Source organism: Triticum aestivum, chromosome 4D (assembly GCF_018294505.1).
Source record: "Triticum aestivum cultivar Chinese Spring chromosome 4D, IWGSC CS RefSeq v2.1, whole genome shotgun sequence".
Lineage (NCBI taxonomy): Eukaryota > Viridiplantae > Streptophyta > Magnoliopsida > Poales > Poaceae > Triticum > Triticum aestivum.
Genome location: NC_057805.1, coordinates 501,817,142 through 501,833,664, shown reverse-complemented (window position 1 = coordinate 501,833,664; position 16,523 = coordinate 501,817,142).

The window sequence follows — 16,523 nt, the reverse complement described above, 5'->3', positions numbered from 1 at the left end:
GTTTCCGTGCTTAAGAAGTTCATCGTCTTATGTTTCATTCATAGCCTATACGACAAGTCGGGTAGGTTAGACGTGAAACCATATGATCTTCCGACCAACTCATCATCTTAGGCCGTGATTGGATCGTCGTTTTCCAACCAAAACCGCTTGTAAAACTGACGCTTGTAAATAAAAGCAGATGGTCTCGGGCGAAGCGCTTGGTTGGTCGATTTCGACTAGTAAAATATACACCGGTCTCTCAAATTACACGCGTAACCCGCCGGTTTTACTTACAGACCTCGGGCCCTCGGTTTCATTACGCCTGTATTTTACGCGTTGTTTCCGATGACGAGTAAATTACACTTGTATCTTAATACAGTTGTGAAATAAACCAGAGCTCCCAAGCGCGGCCTTACCGTTTCATGCCGTCTCAGTCTCTCGAAGGTGCTCATAGGTGTCCGATGATCCTGGCTTCCTGAATGAGCAGCGGGCGCTGTATCAGACCATCCGTAGGGCCCGCGAGGCCCTCTCCGTCGTCCTTCGAGTTGTTGCGCTCGCCGTGGCGCCGAGCATTGTTAACATGGTCAATGAACATGAGGATTCAGGAGATGACTTTATTTTGACTGGTTGACAGTAGGGACCCACTAGGGCCATAGCCGTACGTACGCAAGTGCCTCCTTATTATGTACAACTATATTTTTTTGCTTCCTCCTGGTTTCCTGACATCACGGTCCCACACCATTGTCAACCTATGTAGTCAATAAACGAGAGAATTGCACAAGGTGCGGCCGACAGCTGGGACCAAGCAGCTCGAGCAGTATTTGTGTTTTTGAGGCGTGAGCACTGCAGAGTTTTTCTTGGCGATGTTTTCGTTGTTGTTCAGAGGAGAGCAGGGTATTAACTGGGCGGGCTGTGGCCCGTCTAGCCCAGGACAGATATCCAGCCCAGATATTAATTTTTTTCAAGATGAAAATGGCTAGCCCAGCTATACGTTTTTTTGAGGAATACCCAGGCAAGGTCAACTTGTTATTCTCCGCCCCGCTGGGCTGCAAATCTTTCCTAGGAGGGATGCATTAGGCTTAACAGGAAAATGGGCTTTAAAAATAATAAATGGGATGTAATTATAAAAACTGGGCAGTAACTATAAAAAATGCACCAAGCACGGAATTAGTTTATAAAATATTATTTATGGATTTTGAAAATCTTAATTTTTAATTGTTGCGCGCGCAATGTTTCGTTAGATTTTTACGTAATACAAATTTATATTTAATCTGACTAGAAATTTCGGGATAAAAATATTTCGGATCCCATCAAAATGTGGGAAATTTTATTGAATTCTGTCTTGAACGGTTGGTTGAAATTATTAATCGTTGTCCTAGCTAGAAAATGGGCTGTACTTTTAACAAACTGTAAATGGGCTGTAGTAAATTCCATTAGAATTCAAAAATGGGTTGTACATTCTTACAAATCGCAAATGGGCTATAAGTTCTCTCCCACACACTTGTGGGCCTACTAAGTTGACGTGTCCCCTAAAAAAAGAAGTTGACGCATATGCAAGGCTTTGTCAACTTATTATAGTCAACACACTGTTCTAGCAGCAGTGGCCGTTGGATGTCCATCCAACGGATGCCGTGCTTCTTCTTCAATCTCGGATATTCTAGCTTCACCCGCCCAAAAAATGATTCCTTCCCCTGACATCTGGGGCGCACCGTTTCGGAAGCTGACCTGTGGGCCTACTAAGTTGACGCGTACCAAGGGCTTTGTCAACTTAGTCAATATGAACGATTCTAGCTGCAGTGACCGTACGATCTCCATCTAACGGCCGTAGTGCTTCTTCAACCTCTGGTCTTCTTGCTCCAGCCGCCCAAAGCAGCGCCGGTCGTGTCGCGTGCTCCTGCCTTCCGTGGCCGGCTGTGATGCCGCGGAGGCCTCACCGCCCCCTACTACTCCCACCGCTGGCCAGGCCATCCCTCTACTCACCCACACCCCCTGTTATTCTACGACGACAGCAGACTCACACCGCAGCCAAACCAGTGAACCCTCGTACTCCTCTCCGCGCGGGCTTCCACTGCCGCGTCTTCCCCGGCTCCGCGTCGTCCCGTTCCTAGGCCTCGCCGTCGTCCACCGCCATGGTGCTCTCGGTGTGGCGTGGTCAACATGGTCAAGGAACGCTTCCATCGGACGTGGACTGTGCGTGGAGAGGCTGACAGCTGGGTCCACGACGGCAGCAAGGAAGTGCCTCCTTATTACGCGGAAAATAATGATTCCTCCACCTGACAGCAGGGACCCATCGGACGGGCCACCATATTTTGCAAAAAAACATTTGCCCCTTGACTGCTGGGACCCACCAGACGGGCCACCATATTGCGTGAAAAAAACGTTCCCCCCACTATCAGCTCGGACCCACCGGAAGTGCCTCCTTATTACGCACAAAAAAATGAATACTCCCCCTGCTGGTTGGTACCCACCTTGGTGGGAGGCTGACTTTTGGGCCTACTAAGTTGACGGGGACGGAGTGCTTTTTCAACTTAGTCAATATGAATGATTCTAGCTCCAGTGACCGTACGATGTCCATCCAACGGCCGTAGTGCTTCTTCAACCTCTGGTCTTGTTGCTCCAGCCGCCCAAAGCAGCGCCGGTTGTGCCGCATGCTCCTACCTCCCGTGGCCGGCTATGCTGCCGTGGAGGCCTCACCGCCCCCTACTATTCCCACCGCTGGCCAGGCCCTGCGGCGACGGCAGCCTCACACCGCAGCCGAACCAGTGAACCCTCGTACTCCTCTCCGCGCGGGCTTCCACTGCCGCGTCTTCCCCGGCTCCGCGTCGTCCCCTTCCTAGGCATCGCCGTCGTCTACCGCCCTGGTGCTCTCGGCGCAGCGTGGTCAACGTGGTCAAGGAACGGCTTCCATCGGACATGGACTGTACGTGGAGAGGCTAACAGCTGGGTCCACGGCCGCAGCAAGGAAGTGCCTCCTTATTACGCGTAAAATAATTATTCCTCCACCTGACAACAGGGACCTACCGGACAGGCCACCGTATTTTGCGAAAAAACGTTTCCCCTGACTGCTGGGACCCACCAGCTACATCTTCGCATGCAAGGAAGTGCATCCGGGCAAAAAAAAAGATTCGCCCCCTGACTGCTGGGACCCACCAGCTATATCTTCGCACGCAAGGAAGTGCCTGACAGTCGGGACCCACCTGGTCGAAGCGTATGTACCGTTGTCATTCTGGTCGCGAACGTGTACGTACATACTGGTCGATGTAGAGGCGCGCACGTGTCGTACTAGAGGCGCGCACGTAGCATGTGCACGTACGTACAACGGCCAGGGTGCAAGAAAGAAAATACGGCCATGGACGTACATACGGGCGGGGTCTCGAACGCCTACTCGCGCGTACGTACGGCCAGGGCTCGTGTACATGGCTGCGTCGGAACGGAGAAACAGCGTCGTCGTCGTGTTCATGGGGAGCCAACCGGCTGGGTTGGAACGGAATGCCACGTCGTGTTCATCGGGAGGGCTTGGACGGGCCGATGGAAAGGAGGCCTGGCGTACCGCAGAACGGAGGAAACGGCCTTGTGTTCGACCGGCCACGTTCGAAACGGGATCCTGTTCATCGGGAGGGGTCTGGCGTACCGCAAAACGGAGGAAACAGACCTCCTACGGTCGAAACGGGGGTCCTGTTGATTGGGAGGGGTGTGGCGTACCGCAAAACGGAGGAAACAGACTTGTGTTGGAGCTCTACGGTCGAAACGGGGGTCCTGTTCATCGGGAGGGGTGTGGCGTACCGCAAAACGGGACTCCACGGAATACTGTTCATCTCCACCGTCGACCCCCTCCAGCCTCCACGGGCTATTGTTCATCCACCGTCGACCTCCTCCAGCCTCCACCTGCGACTGTTCATCCACGGGCTCCTATTCATCCAGCCTCCACCGCGCGCTACTCCACCGGCTACTGTTCAACCAGCCCTCTCCACGGGCTCCTGTTCAACCACCCCTCCACGGGCTACTGTTCATCCAGCCCTCCACCGTCTACTGTTCATCCTGCCCTCCACGGGGTGGTCCTGTTCATCCTGCCCTCCACGGGGTCCAGTTCATCCAGCCCCAACCGACTCGATCAATTGGGGTCCTGTTCATCCAGAGGCAACACCACGGGGTCTTGTTCATCCACCCCCACCAGGAACTGTTCATCCAAACCCCCCAGCAACGCTCACTGTTCATCCAGAGGCAGCATCGATCGGCTTCAGTTAGCAGCAGTAACGAAGGAATCGCTCGATTGGGTTCAGTTAACAGCCATCGATCGATCGCTCGGGTTCAGTAACGCATAGCCTGCAGTGCAATCGCTCGGGTTCAGTTAGAGCCCAACGCCTCGCACCCACGCGCGTGCGTGTACGAGAGAAACGCGCATCGCTCGGCCCCGACCACCCACCGTAACCGGGAACACCCCGATATTTTCCTCGCCCTCGCTTCTACCACGGTTTTTCCGTCATGGACGGCCCAAAGAATGTCACGCAGCTGCGTCTCCGGCCCGCCCAGGAAGAAAAGCCCATTTTCTGTCATGATTTTTTGTCATAGAAGTAGGAGCCCACCACATCTATGATGATACCGGGTTTTGTCACAATTATCGTCATAGAAGTGTCATAAGTATGACAGATTTTTTTTCGTTCGGCCCAAAATGTCACGGATGTGTCTTTTTTTTGTAGTGCCAACACCTGAGATTCAATAGCTCGGCGTGGCTTGTATGTTGTTTCAAATGGTAAGAGCTCGATAGCCCATTTGGCAATGCGTCCGGTGGCGTCCCGATTGGTTATGATGTCATTGAGTGGTACTTCGGAAGCCACCGCGATCGAACACTCTTGAAAGTAGTGTTGCAGCTTCCGAGATGCCATAAAGACCGCGTACGCTATCTTTTCATAGTGTGGGTATCGGGATTTGCATGGTGTAAGGACCGCCGATACATAGTATACTGGTTTTTGTGAGTGGGAATTTCTGTCCCTCTTCCTCTCGTTCGACGACGAGCACCATGCTCACCACCTGGTGAGTTGCAGATATGTAGAGCAACATAGGTTCACCGACGTTTGGTGCAGCAAGGATTGGGTTGCTTGCTAACAAAGTTTTTATTTCTTCCAATCCGGCTGTTGCCGCATCCGTCCACTCAAAGCGGTCGGTACGTCGGAGCAGGCGATAAAGTGGCAGTGCCTTTTCTCCCAATCTACAGATAAAGCGGCTCAAAGCTGCCATGCACCCAGCTAGTTTTTGGACCTGCTTTAGGTCTATTGGCGTTGCCAATTGTGATAGGGCTCGAATTTTGGCTGGATTTGCTTCGATTCCTCTATTGGAAACAATGAACCCGAGCAGCTTTCCGGCTGGAACGCCGAAAACGCATTTTTCTGGATTGAGCCGTATGTCATATGTTCGGAGGTTGTCGAATGTAAGGCGTAGGTCGTCCACCAATGATTCGACATGTTCAGTTTTTATGACTACATCATCTACGTATGCCTCCACCGTCTTGCCAATTTGCTTTTCCTGGCATGTTTGAATCATGCGTTGGTAAGTGGCACCGGCGTTTTTGAGTCCGAAAGGCATAGTGTTGAAGCAGAAAGGTCCATACGGAGTAATGAATGCCGTTGCGGCCTGATCGGATTCCTTCAAGTTAATTTGATGGTATCCGGAGTATAAGTCGAGGAAACACAGTGAATCGTGTCCTGCAGTCGCGTCAATGATTTGGTCGATGCGGGGCAGCGGGAAGGGGTCCTTAGGGCAGGCGTTGTTGTGGTCTTTGAAATTGACACAAAGGCGCCAGGATTTGTCCTTCTTTGGCACCATGACAAGGTTTGCTAGCCAGTCCGGGTGTTTGATCTCTCTGATGAACCCGGCTTCAAGTAGTTTGGCTAGTTCCTCCCCCATAGCTTGTTGCTTGGGTTCAGAAAATCGCCGCAGCGTTTGCTTGACTGGTTTGAACCCCTTTATTATGTTGAGGCTATGTTCGGCCAATCTGCGTGGGATTCCTGGCATATCCGAAGGATGCTAGGCAAAGATGTCCCAATTTTTGCGCAGGAACACTCTTAGAGCTGCGTCAATCGTTGGATCCAGCTGTGCTCCAATGGCTGCTGTTTTGTTAGGATCCGTTGGGTGTACTTGAAATTTGACTATTTTGTCTGCTGGCTTGAAGGAAGTGAATTTGGGCCTCTTGTCGAGGATTACATCGTCCTTGTCCACTGTGGAGCGCAGAGTGGTTAGCTCCTCGGCCGTGAGGGCCTTGGATAGCGCCTCGAGGGCCAGGGATGTAGTTTTGTTTTCGGCGCGGAGTGCTATATCCGGATCACTAGTGATAGTGATAACTATGTTGGGCCCTGGCATTTTGAGCTTCATGTACCCGTAATGGGGTATGCCCTGAAAGCGTGTGAATGCGTCTCGCCCCAACAGGGCGTGATATCCGCTGTTGAAAGGTGCCATGTGGAAGAGCAACTCCTCGGGCCTGTAGTTCTCCGGCGTGCCGAATATGACATCATGTTTAATCTTCTGCAAGCTTCGTGCTTCTCGACTGGGGAGAATGCCTCGGAAGGTGGTGCCGCTTTGCTCAATGCGACTTTTGTCCATTTGCATTTTTTGGAACGTATCTTTGTAGACGAGGTTCAGTCCGCTGCCGCCGTCCATGAGCACTTTAGTGAGCCGAAAGCCATCCACAATTGGGTTTAAGACCAAGACGGCTAGTGCTCGGACTGATCTGGCCCTTGGCTCGTCATCGGCGGTGAAAGTTATCGCCATATCGTTCCATGGATTTCTTGCGGCTACCTGGTTGACTTTGGCGAGGTCACGTAATGCCCTTTTGTGCCGATTGTTGGAAGAAAAGGTCTCGAAGACCATAAAAACATTGAGATCGGCGTCCTCCGAAGAGTACCTCTCTAGAGTGATGTTCGTGAGGATGGCCTCGCCGCTCTTAGCCACCTGCTGGAGTACCCTACATGCCTGAAGGCTATGTGTTGGTTCATTATTCGGCGTCGTATGTATCTGACAGGGTTTGTCGAGCAGGTCATCAAGGACAGTTCTGTGTCCCATGAAGGGCTTCACTTTTTTGTCCATGAGATGATGATCGGGAGCCCCGTGAGGGTGCATCCTTTTTATCCGTCCGGTGGGCTACTTAAAGGCAGGAGGTTCCCACCGGGCTGTCTGGGACTTCTAGGCGCTTTCCATTGCGCAGTACTTCTATACGATGTGTGCCAAATCTGCAAAGTCAGTATGCGGCGGCGGTTGAGGGTGTTGAGGATTCCCTTGTCCGTACAGTTGCGACAAAATACTGAAACCGCGCCGTCGTCGCAACAATCTTTAATCTTGTTTTTAACAAGGAGGAATCTGGGCCAGAAGTGATGGACTGTTTCCTCAGGTTGCTGCCGCACATACATTAGGTCGCATACGTCAGGAGGACCTAAATTGTTTGGGGAATATTGCTTTTGGTGGGTGGGCGGGTTGAAATCCGAACCCTGACCCACTATTGCATCCAGAGTTTCAACAATTTTCGAGGTCACCAGCCCAGGATCCGGAGTGTCCTGGTGGCTTTTGGGCTCAACGCCCGGTTCTTTGTTTGGAGGACATGAGGTCTCTTCCCGAAGATGGGTATCCAGCACGCATGGCTTGGAAATTCGAACATAGCTTGTTCTTAACTTAGGGGGAGAAGTACTGTCAGCTTGTTCCTTCACGACCGCTACCAGATGGGTGATCGGTGGGGACTTGATTTCCCTCTGATCGGGTTTAAGCCCAATCCGATTGTTGTGTGTTGCAACCCCCAGGGCGGCGATGTGATCTAGTAGTTCGTTTAAGGATGAGACATCTGCTGGATCCATATTTTCGGGGTGTTCAAGGCCGATGCGAAGATGATGTTTAGGATTTCGAGGGCTGCCTTTGGCTTAACGGCCAAGCGGGCGCCCATGGTAAAACTGCCGAGCTGGAGGACCTATCCTTGAGCTAGGGCCCTTCCAGAGGTAATGTTGTCGTTATTGACAAGGTGAGCCATCGATCCTGCCGTCGACGACACAGTGGAACTCTCAATGAAAGGACCAATGTCGATATCAAAACCGGCCGATCTCGGGTAGGGTGTCCCGAACTGTGTTTGAAGATCGAAGCTAACAAGAGACAAAGAGGACACGATGTTTACCTAGGTTCGGGCCCTCTTAATGGAGGTAATACCCTACTTCCTGCTTGATTGACTTTGATGAGTATAGGGGTTACAAGAGTTGATCTACCTCAGAATCGTAATGGCTAAATCCTAGATGTCTAGCCTATATGAATTCTGATAGCCTCTACGGACAAAACCCTCCGGTTTATATAGACACCGAAGGGGCCTAGGGTTGTACAAGGTCAGTTTACAGACGAAGGAAACTACACATCCGATCGCCAAACTTGCCATCCAGCAAAGGAGAGTCCTATCCGGACACGGGGGAAGGCCTTCTTTCTTGTATCTTGATAGCCCATTAGTCCTGCCCATATCACACAGCCCGGCCACCCGTGGACCCCATAATCCAAGACTCCCGCACCAGTTACATTGAAAGTTCTACTTTACATTATTTCTACTATGTTATCACTAACTCATTGCAAGCAAGAGGAGAAGTTTCTAAGGTGAATGATGAAAACATGCTAGTTCTCGGGAAAGCAGCAAACCTGGACGTTGGCTATTTGCCCAACCTAGGGGCAATACTTTTGCTACAGCTAGCTAGCGCATCAAGCAAATCATGCACAAGGGCATATCGTGTGTGGAGGAGTGATCGCCATGTTGACCAACTCCCTTGGCCTTGACTACAATCATCTCCGCTCCATTGTGTGTAACACCCTTGTTAACATGCGTGTTCGTACTAGCGCTGGTTTGGTAGTAGTTCGTATGGCGTACTTGTTACCCACACCTATACCTAACCGTTTCTCCATCGAGAATGGACAATTGCATTATGTTGCATAGGAAGGAGATGTAGCTTTTGACAAAGAATGGCCAAACCTGAACAAGTAGATGAAGAAGAACTCTCCACCAACGAAGAGGAGGAGCAACTCCAACAAGACTACACCACCTACGCTGACCTTAGCAGCCTCCAGGGCTCTCTTGATGATATGAGCAACCTAGCCGCATCCCTTCGAGGCACGTCAGCCTACATGAACATGAACTTCTCCAATTGGAGCCAAGAGTGGGGTCTTGACCAACCACCGCAATGATCTCACTGGTTAGGGCTTGCAAGAGCCTAAGCTTGGGGGAGGTTATCACCACTTCTACATCAAGATGTGGCGGTATTTCACTAAATTGTAATGAGGCTGTACTTAAGCTCGAGGAGCTTCAAAACACTCGTGTTGATCTGTTTGAGCACTTTGCTTTTTATTTGCTTTTCATTTTTATTTTTGCCTTTGCGATTTTTCGGTTGCAAGTTAGTTTTCAAAACCCCCAAAAAAACAAAAAGAAAAGTAGAATAAGTTTTGCTTTGCTCTTGTTATTATTTATCCCCTTGGAGTTCATTTGCATATTGTTTTCAGAGGAGTTGATCTATGCCAGGACAACGAGGAATGCAAGAGTAAGGAAGAGAAGCGTGTAAATGCGCAACCATGAAGGTATGTCCTACGAGCCCCGTCTTTTGCACTTAGATACTTGGAGTAGATGCAGTAGTTGTACCCCTTCTTTTGCACTTGGATACTTGGAGTAGATGCAGTAGTTGTACCCCTTCTTTTGCAATTGCATACTTGGAGTAGATGCAGTAGTTGTATGTGTGACAGTCTTCTAGTAGCTCAAATAATTTTGTAGCCTTTGTTTTCTTTAGTTTAGACAAATAAGACTTGTCGTGGGACAGTCTTTGACTAAAATGAAATTAACCAAGTGTAACTTTGCACAAGAGAAAGTCTTTCAAGACTGGGGAGTTGAGAAATTGTAGTGAAAGTGATGTTTAACATGCTCAACCCCATGTTGTTAATTTTAATAGACTTGATAGCACTTGTGGATTAAATTGTCTAGAGGAACTTAGTTGAAACGTGGGTGGGATTATGCCAAAAATCTGTGTTGTATACCTCAACATGGTGTTACAGCTTCCAGCTGGTGCCATGGTCGTTGCTACTATATACGCGTTTACGTGTGCAAATGTGGCTTCGTCACCCTTCTTGATGTTATGATGAGGACTCCGCTGGCCAATGAACGATCCACCAAGAGCAATAGCTCGGATTTCGGCTATGAGTTTGTTACCGTACGTAGTGGCAACACTACAAAGGAATATTATTCGGCTTTCTCTTGAATGGGTGTGTATGTGGTAAATAAAGGGGACTGATCAAAAGAGCTCGAAAGAGACATTATTGCCTATAGGTCCACAGTTCCCAAACAGTAAGCCACGACGAAAACCTATGGATGATCACTTATTTGGCATAATCTCCTTCGTGCGACAATCAAAGTTCCAGCAAACAATGATAGAAACAAAGTGTTTAAGAGCCTAGAGGAGGAGACAATTGTGGGTGTGCTCAGGAGCACTTGAGCATCTTGTTTTACTACATGCTTACTACTCCCTAACTTATGTTTTCATGGCTCTATTTTGAGAAAATCTTCCATGCATTCCGGCCAAGCAAATGTTATCTAGATTAAATGAAATGAAGTGTTGCAAAGTTATTTTATCTAGTAGATCAAAAACTTTGTGTTGATTATCTTTGCTTCACTAACACTTGCACTATAACCATGCCACCACTATATCTATAATAAGTTTTCAGGTCAAGAAGCGGATAGCTATCTAGGCATACATATCGTAAGTGTACCAAAACCTTCTCGTTATTTTGGTTTAAACAACTGAGTTCCTTATGCTTCCGATTTCTCTCTATGTTGCTAGAGGACGATCAAGTTTAAGCTTGGGGGAGTTGATGAGTGATATTTTTACACTCATTTCAACCATGTTTAAACCGAATTATTTCATCAAAAGAGAGATATTTGCTCCGATATTGCCACTAATGCCTAATGAATGCAAAGAATTACACAAATCCTCTCTTTGATATATTTTTCGCCGGAAATGGGCTAAAAATGGAAGAAATCACGTGGTAGAAAGGAAAGGAAGGAAAATGGAGAGGAAATAAGTCACCAGGAGTAGTCAGAAGACCACCTGACCAAAGACGCTGTTCCATGCAACCGCACGCCCTCGCATCAGCGGTCGTTTGGCATGGACACCGAGGCAGGTCGTCCACCTGAACAACTTTTATAAAGGGGACCACGTCGAAATGTCAACATAATGAGGAGAAAGAGGAGCATCGAGCACAGCCAGAACTTGTTCATCATCATCTTCATCCACAAACCCTAGCCGCCGCCATTTTCACCTCCATAGCCATCTCCACGACCATAGTGCTTTCTCATCTAGTTCATACTTGTAATCGTGCATCGCACAAGGCATCCACTATAAGACATGTTGCAATCAATAAATCCCAAGATGTGTTCTTCAATGTTTTCTTCTCACGATCTGATCTCCATGTGTGATTACTTCGGAAAGTTATGGGGTGAGATATGAGCCTTCCAACCCCAAGTATTTGGTGAAGGGATCAATGGAAGTCTTTGACACAGCGTCTCGTATGTGTGAAATAAAATTGTTTCTTGAAGTATCTCTTGTCTTGTCCACAGTCTTCATCCCTGCAGGTACCCAGGATCATGGAGATTGAGCACCGGTGAGGCTAGGATCATGGGTACCGTGAAGTGTTATACCGAACACCAGTGACCGTAAGGTTTAGTAGGGTAACATGGATCATACCCTTGGGGAATCATGAGGTGTAGTCATTAAATGCCCAATGCTTTCGACTGATATTATTATCTTAATTCACGGGGCAACCCCACGAGATGGATAGGACCTTCGATAGGACAACTGATTCTTGATGCAGGACTCATGTCGGTCAAGATGCTATTTGGACACATCCCCCACTCCGATATGAAGCAAGCACCTCTTGATGGGTGACTTGCCGAGCACAAACTAATATCATTTGTGATCCAAACATCAATACATCTTTTTATTATAAGTGGTTGAATCACAATTTGCTTGCTCATATGGTCAAAAGCTGGATTTGATACTTTGGCAAAAGTTTGCTAGAGACCATTGCTTCAAGGTGGTCTTCCTCTCGTGGGTTTGATAACCAGGGTCACCTCTGGGGAAATAGGTGCGGGATAACCTTTCTTGTTCCAATACCGGATCAATAAAAAGGAGATATCATTAGGTCGGACCACTTTTTTAACTCCTCATATTTGAGGAGCAAAGGTTAGAAATGCCCTTAGTGTTCCTACATGGGAAGCCTTAGGGCATCTCCGACGTTCACCCTCAAACCGCCCGTATTCGTCCTGGCCGAGCAGTTCAGACCTATTTTGCCATCCAACATGGTACCTCATTGGTCTATTGACCAGTCCGGACATCCAACGGAAACAAACTAGGGGGAGGACTTTGCGGGCGTTCTGACTGCTGCCACGCATCCTTGCACCATGCCGGTCCCACCCAAAATCTCTCCCGCACCCGCGCCCACTCTTCTGCGAAGTAGTTTCCACGCATTCATGTCGTCTTGTGCCACTCCAGAGCGCCAACGCCTCATTCATGCTGGCCCCGAAGCAGACGTGACTTCTCACTGAAGCCGGCATTGACGCGGCTCGCCGATCAAGAGTGCTGCCCGGTCTCCTCGACTGTTCTAATACCGGAGAAGCGTGACCGGACAAGAGTGGACAATTGCGCGCTGCATTCATACTGGCTCCCGTCCGCCCTCCTGCCAGCATTAATACAATGGTGCAGAGCCAGGAAACCAACTCCGGTGTCTGCATTGACCAACCATGCCGTGTGTCCCGGACGGTGGCCCATGTCCCCGCTGGTGCCCCGTATTTAAACGGTGCCTCCTCGTCCATCACGACCAGCACCACCTCACCAGGTCTGCCATGTCCTCGAGAACTAGAGCTATGTGCAGTAGGATTCCCACAGAGCAGGAGTAGGAATTTGCCGGCTGGAGGGCCAGTCTTGCGCGACGGACAGAGGATGTACTGTTAGCTATCTTGGCCCGACCCGCGGAAGAGCAGCCGGTGCCACATGTGACCGCGTTACTCGACTAGCACCATCTCGGGAAGGGGCAAATCGCCTGCGAGCAGGCAAACGACGATGTCGTCGCGGGCATGGTCTCGGAGATCAGGGCTTCCTTGATGAGCAGTGGGCGTTGTACGAGTCCGTGTGGAGCAGAGAGAGAAGCCTTATTAGCGGACATCAATATGGCTGTGGAGGAAGAGTAGGCGCAAGAGACCGTGGATGTCGCTAGCACTGTGTCGCTCGCGTCGCCACCATGGTTCGCAGCCTGACACCACGTCCACAAGGCCTACGCATGGTGGCACATGGGAAGCCGCCGCTGCTTGGGTCCCAGGAAGGCTACTACCCTTCCCCTCCTGCTGAAGCTTCACTTCCCGGGGATCACGTCGTCCAATCAGCTTGTTCGACATGGGGAGGACGTGTCATGACATGGGAAGACGTGTCTTGGGAAACAAGCGCCGCTTCGGACGGCGATCATTTAGGCTAGGTTTAAATAGCCTAGTCCGCTATAGTTTAGAACATCTCCAGTCGCGCCCCCAACAGCCCCCCCAGGCGTTTTTTAGCGCTGGCGGGCGAAAATCGGCCCAGTCGCGCCCCCATGAGTCTGTTTTTTGCCAGGTTGGGCCGAAATAACAGCCGGCGCACCCGAGCCGAACCCGGCGCGCTGGGGGACGCCTGGGGGCGCCAGCACAAGCGAAAAGGGGCGTGGGGCCGCTCTGTCGGCGAGCTGAGATCCTTTTCCCGCCGTTCTTTCCCGCTTTCCCCCCGGCTTCCCTCTCATTCTCTCCATTCCTCCCGCCAATCTCCCTCCCCCTCCCCTCCCAGCCGACAGCCATGTCGTCGAAGAAGTACGTGATCCCCCGCGCCACGACAGCTAGGACCGCTGCCGTCGCCCAGCCGAAGCAGAGGAAGCCCAGGGCGCCGCCGTCCAAGCCACCGGACCACTGCTAGGGAAAACCCTAGTAGTAGCACTTGTTTTATAGCTAGTAGTAGCGCTGGTACCCGCGCTATCACTAAGGCGCTACAGCTAACTAGTAGCAGTAGCGCTGGAATGGGAGCGCTACTGCTATACCTAGTTAGCAGTAGCGCTTGTTCTAAAAAGCGCTGCTACTATACCTAAGTAGCAGTAGCGCCTGTTCTAAAAGCGTTGCTGCTAACTTTTCCTGTATTTTTAAAAATACAGCTTATTTTCGTTGTTTGGTTTTATATACAGTACTTTCATCATATGATTTTATGACCATGATTACCTATTATATATAACAGTGGGTGAAATAAACGTGGAGTAGATTCAAGTGGAGGCAACATGTGGTGCATGTCAAAAGTACTACTCTAATCCAAACTTGAACTTGTTTGGATTAGTAGTACTTTCGATGTGCACATCATGTTGGCTCCACTTGAATCTAATCCATGTTCATTTCACCTACTGATATATATAATAAGTCATCATGCTCATATAACAACTTAGCATCATGCATCATGGATCATAATAACAAATAACTCATCATTGGTATCATAATAACAAGTCATACTCATCATCATCGATCATACAACTTCTACTCGATACCACATCATCATAGTCATCTAACCAATCCTACTTAGTTGTTCTTAGCACATGATCATGAGTATTATTAACTAGGACCTACTACCTTCTCTTAGGTAAAATGGCATAAAACAAGATAGGCCCTGACTCTCCATTATGGAGAATGGAGATTATCATGTCTCCAATTCTTGCCTTTCGCACAATGTTGCTTCCAAGTACCTCCTTACGACTGTCCATACATTTTTTTCCATTCTTTGATTTTCATGTCTTCACTTTTAGAAATCCAATATGGACAGGTGTGACTTGTAGGATGACCTGGCTGTATGTTCAAAACATCAAGGTGACCATTCTGGTACATCAGATGAGGCACACAATCCAACGGGATTTTCTGTTGAAAAACATAGTAATAACTTCGTAGTTAGCAATGTACTTACGTTTTAAAATAATTTATGCAAAAGATGCACGGATGTCGTAATAGTAAAAAATCTTACCATGGCATCTCCATGGATGTTACCGTGGTTCAACACGTGCACTAGTGGCACGTATTCACCATAATGTGGAGGAGTTTGATAATAGATATTGTAATTGTCAAAATCAGTACAAAATGCGATCAGATGATTTTTCTCCTGATAAGTTAACTCAGAGCCATCGGTGTAGTAGGTTCTGTCTACCATCTTCCGCACATTTTTTGAACAATGAAAATAAGTTGTCAATGAAAATAAGCTATCAACTATTTTGAAATAAACAATATAAATTAGTTAATAACTAGTTGTCAACCCGTGCTACAGCACGGGCGAAAATCTATAACATTATACATAAAAGTTGCAGTAATTATTTACTTGAAATCTCATACAAATCGGAAGTACAAAAGATTTATAATTATTTTTACTGCTTATTATGTATAAAATATTATATTTCCATATGCCCTATACTTAAAACATAGTGGATCATCATATATCTTTGAAATTTATCTATACCTTTGCCACATCCACACGCACCTGAGTGGCTGAGTGTAGTTTATAAGTTTCGGCCGTGACGACGATGGTGACTGTCACGCAATAACGCTAACTTCTGCTCGTGGATGGTGCCGATGCTTTTTGTTCGGGCAATTAAAAAAATAGCTGGCTGGATGATTGCCTAAACAGCACCAACACGGTCTCTTAATCAATCCTCCTAAAAAGTATATACTGGCTAATCGATTGTTGTTAGCCGGACACAAACACATGCACGCACGTGTGAAGAAAGCACCAACCTAGTTTATTCTGCCAATCTTCTTTGCACAACAGGAGATCAAGCCTACATGACGGCAAACATATGCATACTATCACAGGCTGCTAAGGCGCTGCCCTGCTCCTTCCTGACCCATCCAACTGATTACGTTGACTACTTCATCCAATATGGCATTCAGTTCTTTACTGAAGGATCGGTGTAGAAATCTCAGTGACTTGTGCATGAGAGGAGGTGTTCTGTCCATGGCTGGTTGCTAACAGCGGCGGCAGTGAATCCGAGGACACAGAAGGGACACGTGGTGCTAGGATGCCGTCGCCGCTGTAGGCGGCGGTGAATCAAAAGACACGGCTGGGAGAGATTCATGTTTTTTATGGGAAGTGATAGATTGATATTTTTTTCTAGGATGGATAGATAGATGTTTAAGCGCTATAGGAAGCAGATAAATCCTTACAGATCAATCCTGCGCGTAGAGAAGGAAGAGACGTGTATAGAGTAAGGCCACTCAATCCAAGGGCTATTAACTTCTACTATGAGATCTATCGGAATATATTTCCTACTTAATTTTTTTTTTGAGAATCTATATTTTCTTTCTTGATTTATGGGACGTGTCACAGGACTTTCCTTGTGCGTGTTTTTTCACGTGAGGATTTCTTAGTTTTTTTACGCGAGCCTTTCCTTTATTAGTTTCATTAACGTTGCACGTGTCATGTACGTTTTGTATAGGACTGGATCATCTACGTTATGCACGT